Source organism: Carlito syrichta, unplaced genomic scaffold, assembly GCF_000164805.1.
Source record: "Carlito syrichta isolate Samal-C Ts95f unplaced genomic scaffold, Tarsius_syrichta-2.0.1 Scaffold288979, whole genome shotgun sequence".
In the NCBI taxonomy this organism is placed as follows: Eukaryota; Metazoa; Chordata; class Mammalia; order Primates; family Tarsiidae; genus Carlito; species Carlito syrichta.
The window spans coordinates 412,766-431,936 of NW_007233075.1; the positions used below are offsets into that span (position 1 = coordinate 412,766).

At 37.8% G+C, this 19,171-nt stretch overlaps 1 protein-coding gene and 1 pseudogene across 3 annotated transcripts in view; both read left to right on the forward strand.

The window, feature by feature from the left end:
• SSBP2 (single stranded DNA binding protein 2) overlaps window positions 1-19,171 on the forward strand; it is a 200,490-nt gene that overhangs the window by 54,655 nt on the left and 126,664 nt on the right. The window lies entirely within an intron of this gene.
• LOC103256157 overlaps window positions 11,055-19,171 on the forward strand; it is a 31,248-nt pseudogene continuing 23,131 nt past the window's right edge. Inside the window, exon 1 of the transcript XR_002481733.1 lies at window positions 11,055-11,099. The product of XR_002481733.1 is annotated as an uncharacterized LOC103256157 (transcript). The remainder of the gene's footprint in view (window positions 11,100-19,171) is intronic.

The following is a 19,171-nucleotide window of genomic DNA, read 5'->3' on the forward strand; positions in this document are numbered from 1 at the left end:
GAAAGTAACAGATTTTTAGAGATCACGGTGACTTTTTAGATCGTCTAGTCGGATGCCATTTTACATTGAACCCAGATGCCAGTTCAAGCCTTCTGTCCCTCCTGCTACCCCTTTAGTATTGCTGTGTGTCCTCAGGGATTGTGTGCTTATGGCTAGTTCCAGTTTAGAATTTCTCAGCACACTGTGCCCACTGTCCCTTTCCTCCAGTTCCTCATAGCCCCAGGCAACAAAAGCTTGACTTGTGAGCACTTGCTGTCTCTCAGGTCCCAGGCGGTTAGCATACTCACTATAACCAGATTCGCCAACTGTGGATTGATCCATAAAATCGGTGCTTTTACTTAACTTTCTTGAATTACTTAGTACTGTAGGTAGATAAGCAGAATATCTTGTATTTGGCCTTATTTTTTTCCCTTCATTTTAGATCTGAAATATTAGTGGTCTAAAGACCTCCATAATGAACATAATTATATTGAAGATCATCTTTAGTCATTTTATGTCTTTAAAAAAGGTGCTGGGATAATAGGGGAACAAGAAGCTGAGCACTGTGAAATCAGCATTTGGTGTCAACATATGGTGTCATCGTATGTCCTTGCCTTCTATTAGCAAAGCCTTTTTTTCTCATTTACACTGAGAATGTTTAGGAAGATCCCAGTTAAAATGTTTTTCCTCCCCAGTGCCTTGACACTAAGCAGATATATAGCTCATGTCGTGACCAAGGTCTAAGACTGTGCTAGGACTTTGATAACAGGTATGCCTCTTCCTCACAGAAACAGTCTACTGGGGTTGTGTGAGAATTCCGACCCAGGCAGGTAAAAGCAGTGCATCATGGGGTATGCACATACAGGGCTGGGGGACTAGCCACAGTGATGCTCTTTTCCCAAACCCAAATTTATATTTATAGTTTAAAGTTGGAACTAACATAGGAAACCAGTATGTGTTTTGATTTGCATCGAATATCTTTTGGTTGAGTTGTCCACTTATTTATCTTTTTCCCCAAAACTCTCTTGAGGTTGAACTGAATTTGGAGTTAACATGGTTTTCCACAGTTTAGGATATATTACCATGCTTCTGTTTCTGTACCCGCTAGTTAAACCCTTTTTTTGTTCGAATACGCAAATCCCATCTAATTCATTTCTCTGAACTTTTTTTAATAGTAGCAAATAATTTCTGTAGTTTGGCCTTAATATCTTGCATCATAAAGACTATGATTGAATAGAAATACAGGAGTTTTTTTTTCAACAGAAAGGCATCTTTTCCCAACCTCATGCCACCTTCCTCCCCTACAATTCAAACTTTTGAAGTAGAACCAAGGGAGGGTAATTTTTGTTTGTTTTACAGAATGTTTCTGAAGGGCCCATATAAATAACATGCATCCTTAATACATTAAATCTTACTTATAGAACATGAGCTCCTTAACCGGAGGGCCAAAGGGCAGGCACACTGAAAAATGGCCCATTAAGAGTCATTGCCAAACTAAGAACAATAAGAAATTGACATAAAGCATCTTTTAAATTTTAAAATTATATTTACTGCAACCTTTTATAAGTAAACCTATGATGTGAAAGAGGTCTATTTGTAAAGCATGTTAGGTGTGAATTTAATAACCATATGTTTTAATTAATTAGAAAACTGTTGCTGGCAGTTGGTCTGGACAGGAACTGGCAAAACTCTCTATCCACCAGGTAGAATCCGGGGGCTGTTTGACATCTTCTGTTCCCTGTTGTGAAAGCTTCTCTCTGGTTATATAACACATGCATGTGCTGAGGGACTGAGCACTGTGTTACTGTCAGCTGTTTGAAATAATCCAGTGGAAACCACAGCACCACAACTAGAGTATTCATACTCCCATTTCTATAGTGAATTAGATTAAAATTAAAGACATACGAAATGACTAGTCTTCACACAATCCTGCCTGAGGTCTATATGTGATGGGATCTGTGCCTTTAGATCTACCCATTTAAGTGATGGACTCTGTGCCTTTAGATCTACACGTTTATGTGATGGGCTCTGTGCCTTTTCATCTGTTTATTCTCCTTTTATACCTTGACACTCAGAACCACCACCATGCCAGCTTGTCTCTTGGCCATATGATCCATGTCCTCACCTCTGCTGGAACAACCCCACTCCCTCTCGAACTTCAGCCATGCCTCCCCAGTGGGTCCATGAGACATTTCTTCTTCTTGTCATTCTACCACTTCTAATTCTATGTGTCAAAAACAACTGAAATCACCCACCCCAGTCAAACTTAAACAAACAGAAAACTTCGTGAGAAAGCAGTAAGAAACCTTTCTCCCTCTGGCTTTCATAGTTCTATTCCTTAATGTTTTTCTTCTCTTGTGACTTGGAGCTTTTTGAAAAATTTTTATTTTCAAGATGTGGAGTACATTTCAGGGTTAGGTATACAAATGGTCATTGTACAGGTATAGTTTGGACCTCACTTTGGTCCCCACGTCACCTGGTTTGAGAACAGGTACTCTTATTGATGAAGTATGCCCCCGAGCTTTGATGTGACTCGGTGCTCCTTCTCTGCTAGTGTGCAAACTGTCTTGTGCCCCCCTGCTGCCTTCCTGCCACCAGAGGAACAGTCCTTAAGAACTGCTGTTATTCAGTGATTCCTCCACCAGAAATGCTTTATGACTTCTTGGTATGTCAGGAAGAAATCCTGACCTCCCCCTGGAGCTCAGACCCCCTGGTGGTCATGCTCCATCTTCCGTATTCCTCGGCTTCTGTCCTATCTGTGCCAGCCATGCCTGCCTCCACATGTTCTAGAGTACACATTAAAGCTATGCTCAAACCCACTTCTGTTCCAACTATTCCAGCCCCTTTTCAGTCCCATGGCTTTGCAGGTTTCTCCTGGGATTGTCTTGCAGTCAAATCCTCTCTTCACCTATCAAACTAGATCCTACCCTAGATGCCACTGTCTTCATAAAGCCCATCTCGATCCCTCCAGTGGATGTCCTTCTGTGGAGAGCTTACCTTTTACTCTTCATCAGAGCAATGGCTATGAACAAAAATACGTTCCAATTGGTAAATTTGTTAGTTTCCAAAGGGCAGTGATCATGTTTCTGTACTCTTTTCCCAGCACAATGCCTACTACATTTCATCTCAGCATTTAATACATGTGGAATAATGGATTACTTGCTGTCCTGTTTTGAATGGAAGACAGTGCAGTTAGTCACCAGGAGCACATGATGTCACTGAAGTCAGGAAGGTGGACAGGTTGGCCACTTACGTGTCATGTGGCCATGTGACATGAGCAGTATGTTTGGGAGCCTCACTAGGCTCATGTTCTAATCTTTAAAATAACAAGCAAACTTGTATTCAAGTATGACATGTATACACAAGTGAGTACACGTGTGGAACTATTTTTAACTCAGCCTGTCTCTTGCTTATTCTGTACTGATGCATTGTGTTTTCTAGAAAAGATTATTCCTATGTTTTAGGATCTGGAGCTGACGAGTAGCACCAGAATTGCTTGGTGGCCGATTTCCATTGAGATTCATGCTTGAAAGGGATGTTGGAGAAGGGTGTCTCCCTGCCTTGAGTCTGTGCCTTGTCAGGAAGGGAGGAGAAGTCATGCATCTATCCCAGGCAACAGTGTTCCTCACCAGCCCTTGGCGTGTCTTTCCTCCTGGCCAGACTGGATGAGTGGCCATGCGTGGGAAGGTACATGTACATTGGTTGTTTTCTAAGTCATCGTGGTAATAAATCATTACAAATTAATATTTACCTGACACATTGTAGCGTATGTTCCTAAGTGTCAGCATCTTTAATGGCCAAAGTTCTTTTTTCTTTTATTTTTCTCCTTTTCAAAATATAAGAATTTGGGCCATACACAGTGGCTCATGCTTGGAATTTCAGCATTCCAGGAGGCCAAGACAGAAAGATAGCTTGAGGCCAGGAGTTTGAGACCCACCTGGGCAACATAATAAGACCCCACCTCTATAGAAAAGCTCTAAAAGTTAGTTGGCTGTGGTGCTGGTGAGTACCTGTAATTTCAGCTACTTGGGAGACTGAGGTGAGAGGATCCCTTGTTCAGGAGTTTGAGGCCAGGGAGCTATGATCCTGCCACTGCATTCTCCCCTCGGTGGCAGAACAAGACCTTGTCCCTAAAAATAGGATAGAATAGAATAGAATCTATTGACAAGTTCCATAGCTGATTCTGTGAATAGATTCTGTTGTTGTTAGATAGTACCTCTTAAGGTATATTAATATTTTTCTCTCAATTTTTCAAAACTGAAATGGTATCCAGACCAAGTTGCAATGACTAGAAGTTGTTATCATTTTGATTTTATGATATAAAAATTTTGATGACTAAGAAGATAACTCAGACCAGCTTGACAGCGAATTTCACAAACTGGATAGATATTCGGGAACATGTACAAAAGGGAGTTTTATTTAAAAAACAGGAGTTGTGTTTTATGCCTATTTCCAGTTAGCTTCCTTGGATGTGTTTTCGCACCACCTAGAAGTTAATGTTTTAAATATATTTATCCAGTTGTGAGTCAATGGGTCTGTGACTGTTTTTATAAAGGCATAATTTACTTACAATCAGATTTTCACCTAATTTGAAGCACTAGTGATGTTTTTATATAAGCTGTAGTATCATCACACATTTGTTTAATTTTGTGAAATAAAGTATCCTTTTGGTTGAACTTGGGCTTATGCTAGTTATGTTTAAAGTATTGTTATTAAGTTTGTTCTTAAGTAGTACATTACAGATTTCACTCCTGTAAAATGCTAATATGTTAGCTTTAAAAAGTAGACAGGAGAGCATCATTCTTTGTAATCTTGATTTCTTTATGACTAATATATTTTTGGCAGGTTAGAAAGAGTCTTTTGACTTTTTCTATTATAAGTAATATACTAAGCTTTAGGAGAACGTATATTTTCTAATGTTATATTGTACAAGAGCAGTATAACATGATTAATAGTGCATCAAGAAAACATATCACAGATAAAATGAGTATAAAATAAAATACTTTAAAATATTTCATATGCCATTTAGGCTCTTGAATTTTAGTTTATGTCATTCACAAAGAAAAAAAAGTTGCTTACAGAGAAAGACAGGCTGTGCCTGAGGAAAGGGGTGATTCCTTAGTATTTTTCCACCCCACCAAATAAGTGCTGAATGGTGGCCAAGGAATAGAGTCTAGATAAAACAGTGGTGAAGAGATCTATAGTAAGGGGATGTTTGCTCTTTTCCTCATTTTTGCTATCAGTTCATGTTTTGTGATTTACCTTTACTTGTGTAAACTTTGGAAACTTAGACTTTACTTTTGTAATTTACTTTTTATAATCTTTGTCACTCTTAAATACTCTCCTTTTCCCTTTTATTCACTTTTTTCTCTTTTATAGTCCCCCTTATTCTTTTCTTTTTTATTGGTTTCTGTTCCTTCTCTTTGGTTTGGCAAGAACAAACAAGAGCAGAGAGTACTTGATAGCACTGGTGGTAGGGTGGGATTCAGTGTGGGACTCTCATGCTTTGTAACTCAAGCATCCTCTGAATCTTATTTGGAAGTTGCCACTAGTGAGATGTAGTTGACTTGTGATTTAATATATACATATGTAATTTATAATTAAAGGAAAACTTGAATCTGAATAGTTATAGATATATAACATGCTCTTATTACATCTTTGAAAAGTTTGTGAGTCTGTTCTTGGTCTACCTGGGTTTAAGTTCCAGCTAAACCATTTACAAGCTGTCTGATCTTGAACAAGTCTTTTAATTTCTCTAAATCTAAATCATTTTTTTCTCTGCAAAATGGGGCTAATAAGAATTTGTGTCTGATAGAGGTGTTACTAGGATTATATATTGATTGTTCATGTAATATCTGATTTATAGTCAGCACTTAGTAATGTTAGCTGCTACTTCTGCCATTGCTATTATAATGAGTACTTCTGTTTTCAAAAAGTTCTTATCTTGCATTTAAAGTTTATTTCAACATGGGGCAAAAGAGATGGAAAAAGTTGTAATAATTTATGTGATATAGAATTACTATTAAAAATGTTTGGCTTAACAAACTATGTGGAGATTGTAATTTTTACATGGGAAATTATAAATGAGTTTCATTGATTTCCAAGATGAATGATCTTGTTTTTCTTCTGCTTTTGTTCTTCTGCTTTTCTTATTCTTTTGACAATTCACTATAACCTGCATTCATTCATTCTTAGTTGGCATTTTACTTTGCAGTGGGACACCATTTCCTTTTCATTTATCCAGAAAAGAGTTGCCTCCTAATCTACACCTTTTTGCTCTGGCTTCATATTAAATAACAGGAGGCACAGGGAACCCATAGTATTTTGAAAGACCTAGGAATTGTTCATCCCTCACCAGGAGCTTATGAGTTAACACTGTTTATTAACTCCAGGACAAGCCAGTCTTTCAGAGGGGAAGATTTCCACTTATTGCTCACCTTGATTGATAGAGGTTAATACCCCTTGGAAAATGGATTATATTGAGCTGGTTATTGTATCAAAAAAATTTTCAATAATACGTTACAAAATAAAAAGAAAAATACTACCCTTAAACTCTCGTATATAAAATCATATGTTATTAAAAAATGTATAAATATGCTCTACACATTGATTATACAAGGCTCATATAACCTATAATGTAGATGTATGAAAATACACACAGTATCATAAAGGTAACCTAAAAGTAACATACGTTCTATAACATGCACTCAGCATTTTATTAAGAAGGATGTCCCCTGGAACTCAAAGGAAGTTTTAGCATTGTGGGTTCCCTTATTCTCTTAAAAGCCAGCCCTAGGAGGCTTGACTATGAATGTCCCTTGTTTATTTCCTGGGTGCAGTTTCATTGACTACATGCTGACTTCATGAGAGCACCTGATCTTCCTTCTTACACTTTCATTGGCACTTGACGAGCTGTCTAAAGGCGTGTGTTTATTTCATTTATCTAGAGCTAAGGATATAATTATACAATAAAGCTTTACTGTTGAAAATCAGATTTTTAAAAGTTAAAGTAGGCTTTGGGTGATATTTGGTAAAATTTCTCATTTCTGTTTGATGGGAAGGAGACATAGAAATGTAAAGTGTCTTGCTGAGGTCAGACCTCTAGTTTGTTGTGGAATTCACCAATACCCCCATCTAAGTGGCTTTTGGTCAGAACACAGCCTCAAAAGCTGCGGCTTCAAGTCTAGCCTCTCTATTTATTACATACGTGGTCTGGTTACTCAACCTCCCTGTGTTGTGGCTTCTACGTTTATAAAGTAGGGATAATAGTGGTGCTTCTCTCATTTACCAGTTGTGAGAGTGAGCTAATATAGATAAAAGACACTTAGGATACTGCCGAGCATATAGTAAGTGTTATATGTAAGTTATTATAGACTGTATTTGATATTTCAGCAGGTTAACCTCAAACATTTCACTTGAGTATAAAATTAGTCCAGAAAAAATGATGTATTTGAGTTTTTAAGTTTTTAAGGGTAGCAGAAACTGATAACTGTTCTTTACCAAGAAATGACAAAACAAGCAAACCAAAAAGAACCAAAAAACAAAAAACAAAAGAAGCCAGATGGGGGAAGGATACTGAGCCTGTGCGGCTTGGCCAGGGGTAGTCTAAGGGCTAATGTTCAGCTCATCACACTACTGACTGTGTGACCTGAAACTGAGCATATGACAGTATCTCTGGACCTCAATTTCCTCTCCTTTTACATGTTGGAATTGACCTAAAACACCTCTGTTGTCTTAAGTCTTATGTGGTGAGATACGTGGTAAGCGCATTGAATTGACAATCATGCAAAGAAATAGAGTTCTCACACAAATTTCCATTTATCTGCGTCTTCTCCAGTTACCTCTGTAGATGCCATCCCAGAGTTTAATGTTTTTTGCCTCAAAGTCTACTTTGTCTGGTGTTCTTCCAACTTTTTTGGTTAATATCTGCACAATACATGTCTTTTTTTTCCTGTCCTTTTATTTTCAAATTTTCTACAGCCTTATTTTTATGGCTTGTTTCTCGGTACAGTTGGATTTTTAAAAATTGAGTCTGATCTTTTGCTTTTAGTTAGAATATTAATTTGTTTTCATTTAATGTAATTACTTATATACAGTATTTGGGCTTAAATCTACCATTTTACTATTTTCTTTCCTTCTGTCTGCTTTATGTTGCTTGTTCCTTCCTTCTTGTCTTATTTTAGTTTGATTGTTTTTTTCTTATACCATCCCTTCTCCTGCCTCCCACCATTAGCTTGCTTTTATGGTTCCTTCTATGGTTGTCCAAGAGGTTACACTATACCCTTGGTTCCTGTGCTGAAAGACCCTTCTCCTTTAATGCATTTAGCAACTCCTCAACTTCATTTTGTCCTGTATTTTAATTTTATACGTGTTTTAAGCCTCATGAGGCATCATTATTGCTGCTTTTACAGGAAATGTTTCTTTCTGCATCTCTGATCTTTCTTCTTGAAGCGTTTACTTTCTTCTTGAAGAATACTCTTTAGTTAGCATATCAGACTTTGCATGGATGTGCTGAATAATCCTCTCATTTTATTTGTGGAAAGATGTCTGTATTCTCACCTCTTGGGGGCATTTTTGCTGGATATAGAATCCTAGCCTGACAGTTTTCTTTCAGTGTCTTGCAGATACTGTCCAGTATATTCTGGCTTTTGTTGTTTCTCTTCAGGTTTCAACTGTCAGTCTTATAATTGTACTTTTTTATGTCTCATTTCTGACTGCTTTTAAGATATTTTTGTTGTCTTTGGTTTTTCTTAGTTTTTACTTCTATGTGACAAGGTATTGTTTTCTTTGTACGTATCCTGCTTGGGTTTTTTAGTGCTTTTTAAACCCAGGGTTTAGCATTTTTAATCAGTTTGAGAAAATTTTTACTCACTGTATCTTCGAATATTGCTTCTGCCTCTTTTTTTAAAACACCTTTTATTCTGAGATTCCAAATACCTATATGCTAGATGTTTTTGCCATATCCTATATATTACTTACACTCTTCTGTATTTGTCATCTTTTCTTTCCTCCATATTTTAATTTCTATATTTTCTTCTCACCTATCTTTTAGTTCAGTAATTTTTTTTCCAGCTGTGCTAATATGCTGTTAAATCCATCCACTAAAGTCGTAATTTCAGTGATTGTGCTTTTTAGTCTTAGAATTTCTATTTCAATGTTGTTATTCCACCTTTTTGCTGCTGTTCTCAATGCTGTTGCTTAATTTTTTGACGCTATTAATCATAATAACAGAGATATCAGCCACCTCTGATATCTCTGTTATTAGATTCCACAGTGGGTCAAGTTTCTATTTTCTTTTGTTTCTCTTGGTTTCCAGATGTTTGGTATTATTATCTTCTCATATACTTGCATATTTTTTATTGTGTCCCGGATGCTGTATAATAATAGAGATAATTTGAGACACTCCACTATATTCCAAGGAGGATTTGCATTTGCCTCTGGCAGGCAAAATCGAACCAGGGGAGGGAGAGGACTTAAAATTAGCTTACTTCCTGTGAGTGATGGTCTATTTCAGTTTCCATACTTAGACCAGGACTGTAACCCTTTGAAGTTCCAAGCCATAGCAGGTTTTATGGTCTCCTTGGTGGGCACTGAATGCTAACTTCTGTGCCCCTGCACTGTAAGTTTATTAAAACTTCTACTTCTTCCTGAGCCTGTTGGCCCTGCTTTTGACACTGGCAAAAGCCAATGACTGATTTTCTTTCTGGGCATATTTGTGTTTGGGACCAGGGCATCCTGTCTTTTCATTTTGTTGTTGAGTTTATATGTAACCTTTAAGCCATTCAGTGTTTTTGTACCTCACTTTCACACTAGCACAGAGTTTCTGAAAACTGACTCAGTCCACAGAGCCCTTGTTGTCTTGGTTATTTTTGCATAGGGCCCTTCGGCAAAAACAAGTAAACAAGCAAAACCCTAATAGCTCTTTTTTACTAAATATATAGGTCCAAGCTGGGCTCAGTGGCTCAGCCTGTAATCCCGCGCCTTTGGAAGGCTGAGGTGAGTGGATTGCCTGAGCCCGTGGGTTCGAGACCTGCCTGGGCAGCGAGACCTCATCTCTACAATAAATCCAAAAATCAGCTGGGCGTAGTAGCACATGCCTGTAATTCCGGCTACTTGGAAGGCTGGGGCGGAAGGATCGCCGGAGCCCAGCAGGTTGAGGCTGCAGTGGCTGGGAGCGGCCACTGCACTCCAGTCTGGGCGACAGAGTAAGACTTCAACTCAAAAAAAAATATATATATAGGTCCAAACCACTTAATAAGAATTCATAACCTAACAATTTAATAGTCAGTGAAAAAAATACATAAAAATTGAAAGAGAAAAAGATATTTCTATTTCTCATTAGAATAGCCACACTTCCTTGCGTATAGAAGATAAGCCCCTGTTGATGCCACACTGCTGTTCACATCTGGGAATCAGATTGGACACTGTGACCCTCTTTTTCTATTTCACACTGATTTTTGTGTGATCTAATTCCATCACTGTAGAGTACCTTAAGCTGGCAGTTCACATGGTATTCAGCAGACACTGGGCACTTCTGTGCTTCCCTCGAAGCATCAAGATTTCCTATGGCACACAGTTTGTGACATGTTTATCATCAGAGAGACTTGTGAGTTTGGAAAAGTTCCTTTGCCTCCAGGTTCTGGGACATCTCAGGGTATGTGCCTTTGTCTTCCAGTGAGAATTTAAGCATTACAGGCATTGTGATAAAACAGTCTAAATAGTTTTTTTTGAAGGGAAAACTTTTCTGACAGCCTTCGTGATCACCTCTAGTGCGTTCCTTCTCATCTGCCTGGAGATGATGGGGCAGCAGTCACAGGGACGTCAGGCAGATGCTCGTGATATGTAAGACTGTACGTTTAAAAAACTTTAATAACTAAATGATTGATCTTTTGTGGCACAATGCATTTGTGAGGAAGAAATCTCTCACTCTGCTCTTGCTCACCACACCCCTCAGAACTAACATATCTCAGCTGTCTTAGATCTCATGGATGTAGGTTGGGCTGCTGTGTCACAGAGGTGGCAGGTGTGTATGTTGCATTCTTATCCTGAAATACTAGTTACATGGAACAGCTGGGATGGCTTGTCCTGCTAACATGGTGTTTGGAGATGCCAGAGACAAGGTGAGTTAGAAGAGGAAAAGGGCTGAAGTCACATTTCCTGCTGATGGCAATGCTCTTGGACAAGGCACTTTACCTCTGTAAAGGGAAGGTTTTCTTAAGTACCTCTTTTATGTCTCAGAGTTCTTCTTCAACTCCAGAATATATTGATTCCATGGCTCACCAAGAGCCTCTGCTATATTCTTAATACCAGTAGGCCCTTCCTTTTCTGCTAGAATGTGTTTGCAGATCTGTAAATCTAGTATAAATGAGTCGCCTTCCTAATGACCACTTACATCTTCCCTCTGAGTTTATCTTCAGAGACATATGTTTATTGACATGCCTTCCCGCCTTGTCATTCTTAACAAGAAGCACATCTTATGAGAGAATGATAGTCTCCAAGTAGGATAATTCCTGTGGTTTAAAAGTTATCACAAAGGAATACTGGTATTAAAAACCAAAACATATTTATTTCTTGATTCTTGTCTCAGGGACTCTAATGTTATGTAAACGTGAAACATTCTTATAGTTACCCAAGTTTATTTTCAGATTAATTAGTTATTCAATATTTTTCTGGAAGCCCACTAATTTATATCCTTTAGAAAGTACATATGTAGTAGGCCATCAAAATGACATGAAAAGTAGAATGCCTTTTTGTTAAATGTCTAGTGTGGCGCTATGCTTGGAGATGTGTAGCTGATCCTCCCAAAATAATGAGTTGCTAGTTTTCTGGAACTTTTTAAATTTGAAAACATTTAATAGTTTTTTATTATGTAGCCAATCAATTTAATTGAGGTAGAAGAATTAGAAAGTGTAGAAAAGTATGAAAGTTTATTTTTAATTAGATGAATTAACACAATTATTTAAAAACTAGGTTTACATTTTTTTCTAAGGCACTTTTGGTCTGTAGGATCACTAAAAGTTAAGTTTCTTTCAGTCTGTTATAACTCTAATAGGAAAAGGCAGCCAGAATAGGAAATATTTTGCCTACAGGACTTTCTGCCAGATGATATTGGCTATTTTAGTTTATTTTGTTTACTCTTAGAATATTCATGCTAATAACTAAAAAAGAAACTGAGTCTTTCACATACCTCACTGAATTTATGTATTTGAATTTAATAAAAACTATGTAATCCATTTTAGCCAATTACATCAATAAAATCAATTCCATATTTAAGCTAAAGAATAAAATGAACAAATCTGGAGCCCTGACTTGGCAGCAGCACTTTAGGGAAAATGTGACTGAGAGTTTCAGGTAATTGCAAGTGATTACGTTATTATACTTCAGTGTTATAAGAAGGAAGACTTCCACCTCGAATTGTTTTTGTTTGTTTGATTTTCTTTTAGATACAACTTTTTAGGGAGAATGTTGACTGGCCCATGTTTGTTAGAGGCTGCAAAACATGTTCCTGCACCTTTACTCCTCCCTGTAACTCTTTGCCAACGCCTTCAAAAAGAAAAGAGAAAAAAGAGACAAGCAGCAAAGTATATTTCAAAACCTACAAGCTGGCATGTCAAAGCTTGATTTGTGCATTTATAGCAGAAACTAAGTAAATGCTGCCATTAATTTTTGAACTAATTGTACAACTATTAGGGAGACAAATCCAGTGCCATATCAAAGCTAAACAGAAACTGTATGTATGCACTGCAAAGGAAACTTCAAAATAAGTTTTCTAACCTGTCCTGATAGGAATTCAGAAGTTTTCACAGTCTAGAAATGTGTCATGTGGTCATGAATTAAAGAAATGGAACTGATTTGCAGTGGAGAAGAGGAGAAAGAACAGATATGGTGACTGTCTTCAAAACTCCTTGAAAGCTGTTGTGTAGAGGGCGGATGATCAGGGGGCAGGGCGGATGACTAGGGATCAAGCTGGACTTCCCACAAGGCCCCCTGTGGAGCCATGGTGGTGTTCAGACTCAGACTGGAACAGGGCGGCTTCCCAGGCGCACATGGTAGCAGTGGGCTTGATTAATTCTCATTTCAAGATTCTCTCTGAGGTCTTCCTCCAGTCAGTCTACACTGAGCTGCCTTGACAGTGGGCGATATAATATTTTCTAGAAAATGTTTATAATGTTTTATACTCTCTGTGGGTGACCCTACAGGAACTTGGTCTAACCAAGGAAACGAGTTTAAGTCCAGGCTCCTTGGCTGCCCCAACAGTGCCTTGGAGGGGAGGGGGAAGGGAGGCAATGTGGGTACTGAACAGCCTAGACTGCGGCTCTGTCTGTGCTGTGACTGGTGTGCCTGGAGCACGTCCCTCCTGCCTGATTTCAGGTGTGTATGATCTTGTCTTATATTTCTTAGGGCTCATCTTGCTGTTGGAGTAACTGAAAAAGTAAACATAAATAAGTATTGTTACTCAAGTTCTTTCCTATGAAATAGAGTTTCTTTTAACAGAAATTCTATAATTTGCCTGATTTCAGATACCACGAAGCTTTAACTTTCAAGAGTGCTGGAACTATTGTTACTAACCAACCAGAAGGGTTTTCTGTTGTTTGTTTTGAGTTTGGGCCTCACTGTTTCACCTAGGCTGGAGTGCAGTGGCACAGTCATGGCTCATTGAAGTCTCGACTTCCTAGGTTCAGGAAATCTTTCTACTTCAGTCTCCCGAGTCGCTGGAACTACAGACATATGCCGCCATGCCCGACTAATTTTTTTGATTTTTTGTAGAGATGAGGTCTCACTGTATTGCCCAGACTGGTCTGGAACTCCTAGGTTCAAGCAATCCTCCTTGGCCTTGGCCTCCTAAAGTGCTGGGATTACAGGTGTGAGCCACCGCACCTGGCCTCAGAAGGTATTAATTAAGCTGTTGTGTTTCATTTTAACATTTCAAATACTGATTACAATATTAACAATAAGGGTAGCTGCAGGGACTGCCTTCCATATATGGGGGGAGGCACGTTATTTTTTAACTGTTGGCAAACGTTTTATAGTTTTTTACAGTTTTTGAATAAAACTATAAAGTAGGGTACCTAGCCTCTGAGAAGAAATTCACCCTGTCTTATTCCTCTGCTAGACAAGTAGTATACCATTTAATTAATTTATTGTTCATTCATTGGCTGTCCTTTTTAAATCAAAGTTTTAAACATTTTTAAGTCATTAGCGTTTTATTAGAGTGAGATAAAACTAGCCGGTCAAGGGTGATATAATTAATATTAATTCTGAAGACTCAGACTTTAGGTTTTTCTAAACCACTCTACAGTGCCATGATTATTATCATAACAAGCTTTAATTTTGTGTCACTTTGTATTTAGGCCATGATATCAAACTGTGTTAAAAGAAATTCTCTAGTGACTGGAACTATTCAGCAACAGCTGTTGCTCTACCTGTGAAGAGATTTAAAAAAACCTTGCCAACAAAAGCAGTCTGAAATGCCTTTTACGTTATCACTGTATTAGCTGCTGCTTGTGTACTAGAGGTTGAGTTTCGCTGTGGATGTTTTAAAGGATATTGCTGAGTTAATTCTGTGGAACAAAGTAGGCTTGGGATGACGATACCAGCAGTGGAGGCGCTCGGCCTGGGAAAGCAGTCAGGGGTTTAAGAACAAAAGCAAATCTGACTCAGCATTGGCTTTGTAATATCCGGAGGCATTGAGTGTATATTACATATACATATGTTATATGATGTACTTGCATAGATACACATTGACATGTATACATATGTGTATACTCAATGTCCAAACAACTTCTTAAAACTTACCTAGAAGCAGTTAACCCCCTGCCTCCCAGTCTGCCTTTGCTACACTGTTCCCAAAGATCTCCCAAAGATAACTAAGTTTGAAATTAATGTTTGGAATAAGATGTAGATGCAAGGACAGCTCTGGGAACTTCAGGTGATAGAACTAGTATATATCTTGACTTGGTGGTTACACTGTAGGTTGCATGCTGCTTTCATAGAACTCAGAGATGCACATGACAAGAGTGAATTTTGTTTGTAATTTTAAAAGAAGAGAATGTTCAAGTATGGCATGCTCTCTTTCCTTGGAAAATTCATTGGATAGTATTAAAGATACCAGGTACCCTCCTGCCTTCCTTTCTTTTCTAAGACCAGGTTAGTGATAGCCAAGTGGAACCTTCACCCCGTCCTACAGACCCAAGGGGCTGCAAAGACTGATGTTTGGGCAAGACTGGAAGATCTCCACCTAAGGAAGCCACTCATCCTCTCTCCCCTCCTTCTCTTCTCCCTCCTTCCCTCCCTCCCTCCTCATTCCCTCCAAGGCTACCTTCCCCCTTCCTTTGTTCTCTTCCATTTTCGACATTTTTTTTACATACCTCTATTGAATTATAGAAATGATCCCTGAAAGTATGGTCTTTTTACATATCTTTATCCATGGTATTTGGACACACATGTTTCTGTGTCTAACACAGACTCTCTTACAAGCTAGATCTCTTATGATCACCCACACAAGATGACTACTGTACTCTTTGTCATGTATGTAAAAGGGAAAATTTTTAAAAGTTGCATTAAAAAATACACGTTAATGACTTGCTGTTGAAAACTTGATTTATATTATTTTTATAATGGCAGTGATTTTTGTTCATCAGCAGCTACATTATTTCATCGTTCTTCCTTCTGAATGAAGTACATTCCTGAGTAAAAGACAGGACAGAGGAAAGTTATCTTTCTCTCAGAAGGATTCAGTTTATAATCTGACCCTCATATGCTTTCTATTAACAGTCTTAAAGAGTGTTATTTAGCACAGTTATTTATCAGTCTAAATAGATCAATCAATTGAATAAAAATATATTACTTCTACTTGTCTTTAAAAAATAAATAATCCAATAGTTTTATTCTCAGATTTTTCTTGTCAGTTGCTGTGCACATGTATTAAGTGATCAGGGAATTTTCTTTTATGATAGCTTTTCCTAAGTCTGTTGTTTTCTCCTTTCAGTTCTTTCTGTTAAGTGATTGATGAAATGAAAGTATTATTCTGAACCGAATATTTCTTAAGAATGGAAGTTGAGGCGAGGTACTCATGCCAGTAATTCCAATGCTTTGGGAGGCTGAGGAAGGAAAATCACTCGAGGCCAGAAGTTTGAGACCAACTGCATTCGAGACCAGATGGGACAAGATAGCAAGACCCTGTCACTGCAAAAATTTTAAAAATTATTTGAGTATGGTGTCAGCACCTATAGTCCCAGCTACTTGGGAGGCTGAGGTGGGAGGATCTCTTGAGCCTGGGCCTGAATTTGAGCCTGAGTTCGAGACTACAGTGAGCTATGATGTGAGACCCTGTATAAATAAATAAATAGATAGATAAAAATAAAGGAAGAAAGAAAGCAAGCTGAGTCTTAAATTGAGCTCTGCTTTAAAGCCAGAAAAGGAGTATGGAAACATAAAAATTTAGCCCAGATTTGTTTAATCATGTTACTAATATTTCCAGCAAAATATTTTATTTTTTTCATCATTTTCCTTTAAAATATCTGCTCTGAGGTAAGCACTATTTTAAGTGCTGAGGACTCCATGATAAAGGATATGAGGGCAAGTTCTTCCTTGATGAGCTTTATGGTCTCTGAGGAGACAAACTCTACTATAGCATGACTTGATAAATCCATAATACAGTGTCATGGGAACATAGTTAGACACACTTGTGATTAAGGATAGATTTATATTATTATAGAATAGGTAAACGCTTCAAAATACCAAAAACCTACACCTGTATTACTTGTATGTTTTGTCACTTCAGAAAATACTTGTGGAAACTTTGAATAGTTATTTTTTATCTTAAACATTTAGGCCAATCCTATATTTGAGTAATGTCAAGAAAAGAATTTATTACAGCATTTAAAAATTATTTTTGCTATGTTTTATATGCTTAACATTATGTTTAAAACATTTGCTAAAATAGGATGATAACTAACAGACAACTTCTGGTTATGTGATGTTGTCTAGATTTTTTTAAAGAGATATTAATTTCAGATGTGCTTTATTATTGGACTATTTGAGAATACCTGTCACAATTTTTTATTGAGAAATATATTTCTAGAAGCAGAAGAATTTAATAAATTGCTCCTACTGTATGGTGAAGAATCATTAAGCATCATATACAGAGAGGAAAGTTGAGAGAAAGAGATACACAGAAATGATATATTAATATAAAGCTTGATCCTCTTGCAGAGTGTGCTTGGTTGGAGCAGGTTGGCAGTCACAGAAGCTAGGTCTTTGCACATGCGGTCATATTGCTCTTGAGACCTGAAGTGGATGAGACACAGAGTGGAAGGGTGTAGAGCTGCCCTTCTTGAGACCTGGAGTAGGTGGGACACAAAGTGGAAGGGTGTAGAGGTCTGCTGCTTTGGCAGCAGCTGGCCAGATGTTTTAGACTAATTTGCTTCAACCGAAAGGGCCTGGTACGGTGATGTTGGATGTTAGAAGGAGTAGAAGCTGAGGAGAGAGCTCTTGAATACACAACTGGTGAGTTCCGTCCCCTCCTTTGGTCCAGCATGTCTTGATTTTTGATCCTTCTTTACCTATTTTGCATGGACCTTTGGCTTTCTGTGATGCCGACTGCAAGGCTGACTGTGAGTATGGATGACTGGGTCAGTCTTGGGAGCTATTGGGGGCAGGCTGCTCCAACTCGGTTCCTGTTGGACTAACCAGTTATGGATGGTCCTTAGAGATGACAATCAGGAGAATGTTCTGAAGTGGTCAGGGATAGAATAGACCTGAAACACGTTTAGTATACCATGTCAAGAACAAGGACTCATTAACTACTTGATGAAACTAAAACCAGAAAACCAAGACACTGAGGCAGCTCTGGGTTCTCACTTCTTCCCCTCTCTATGACCCAGTCTTTTCATGGCGGCCCTCCAACAGCAAATCACTCCTCCTTTCTCCCCAACCCTTTCTCCATTCTTCTGTACAGGTTCCAGTTCCTCCACATCCTCTCAACATTGATATTTAATTTCTTAAAGTAGCTGTCCTTACAGCTGTGAGATGATGGCTCACTGTGGTTTAATTTGCCTTTCCCTGATGGTTAGTGATGCCAAGTGTCTTGTCATACACCTGTTGACCATTTGTATGTCTTCTTTGGAGAAATATCCATTCAGGTTTTGACCTAATTTTTAATTGGATTATTGGATCTTTCTGATTGTTTGTTTTGCTGTTGAGTTGTACGTGTTTCTTATATATTTTGGAGATTAACCACTTATTAGATACTTGGTTTGCAAATATTTTCCCCTATTCCATAGGCTGCCTTTCTACTTGATGATTATTTCCTTTGCTAGATGTTTTAGTTTGGTGTCATCCCATTTTAAAATTTTTGCTTTTGTTGCCTGTCTTTTTGGTGTCATATCCATAAAGTCATGGATACTGCAGAGATCAGTGTCATGGAGCTTTTCCCTTATCTTTCTTCTAGTAGTTATTGTTTCAGGTCTTATGTTTGCGTCTTTAATCCATTTTGAGTGGATTTTTGTGAATGGTGTAAGATAAGACTCTAATTTCATTCTTCTGCATATGGATATCTGGCTTTCCTGGAACCATTAATAGACATTCTTTCCCTATTGTATGTTTTTGGCACCCTTGTTGAAGATCAGTTGATCATTATATGACTGGGCTTATATCTGGGCTCTCTATTCTGTCCCATTAATTTATATGTCATCTTATATACAGTAACGTACAGTCTTAATTACAGTATTCTTCAAATAGCAGAAGTTTTTACTTTTGATAAAGTTTAGTTTATCAATTTTTTTCTTTTGGTGGTGTATCTAGGTGGTTCTCGCCTGAACCAAGGTCACAGATATTTTTTCCTGTTTTCTCTAGAAGTTTTGTAATTTGTGTTTACATTTTGTTCTATGATTTACTTTTAGATTTATATACAGTCCAAAGTTTGAATTAGGGTTTTTCTTGCTTTGTCTTGTATTTTTGGTGTATAATTATGCAATTCCAGCACTGTTGAAAAGATTCTCTTTTCTCCTTTGAATTATATTTGCATCTTTTTTGAAAATCACCACACATGTGTGGATTCTCTATTCTGTTCCATTGATCTGTTCTCTTTCCACTACCATGTTGTATTGATTGCTGTGCTTTATTTTTAATTTTTTTAATTTTTTTTTTTTTTGAGTCGGAGTCTCACTCTGTCGCCCAGACTGGAGTGCAG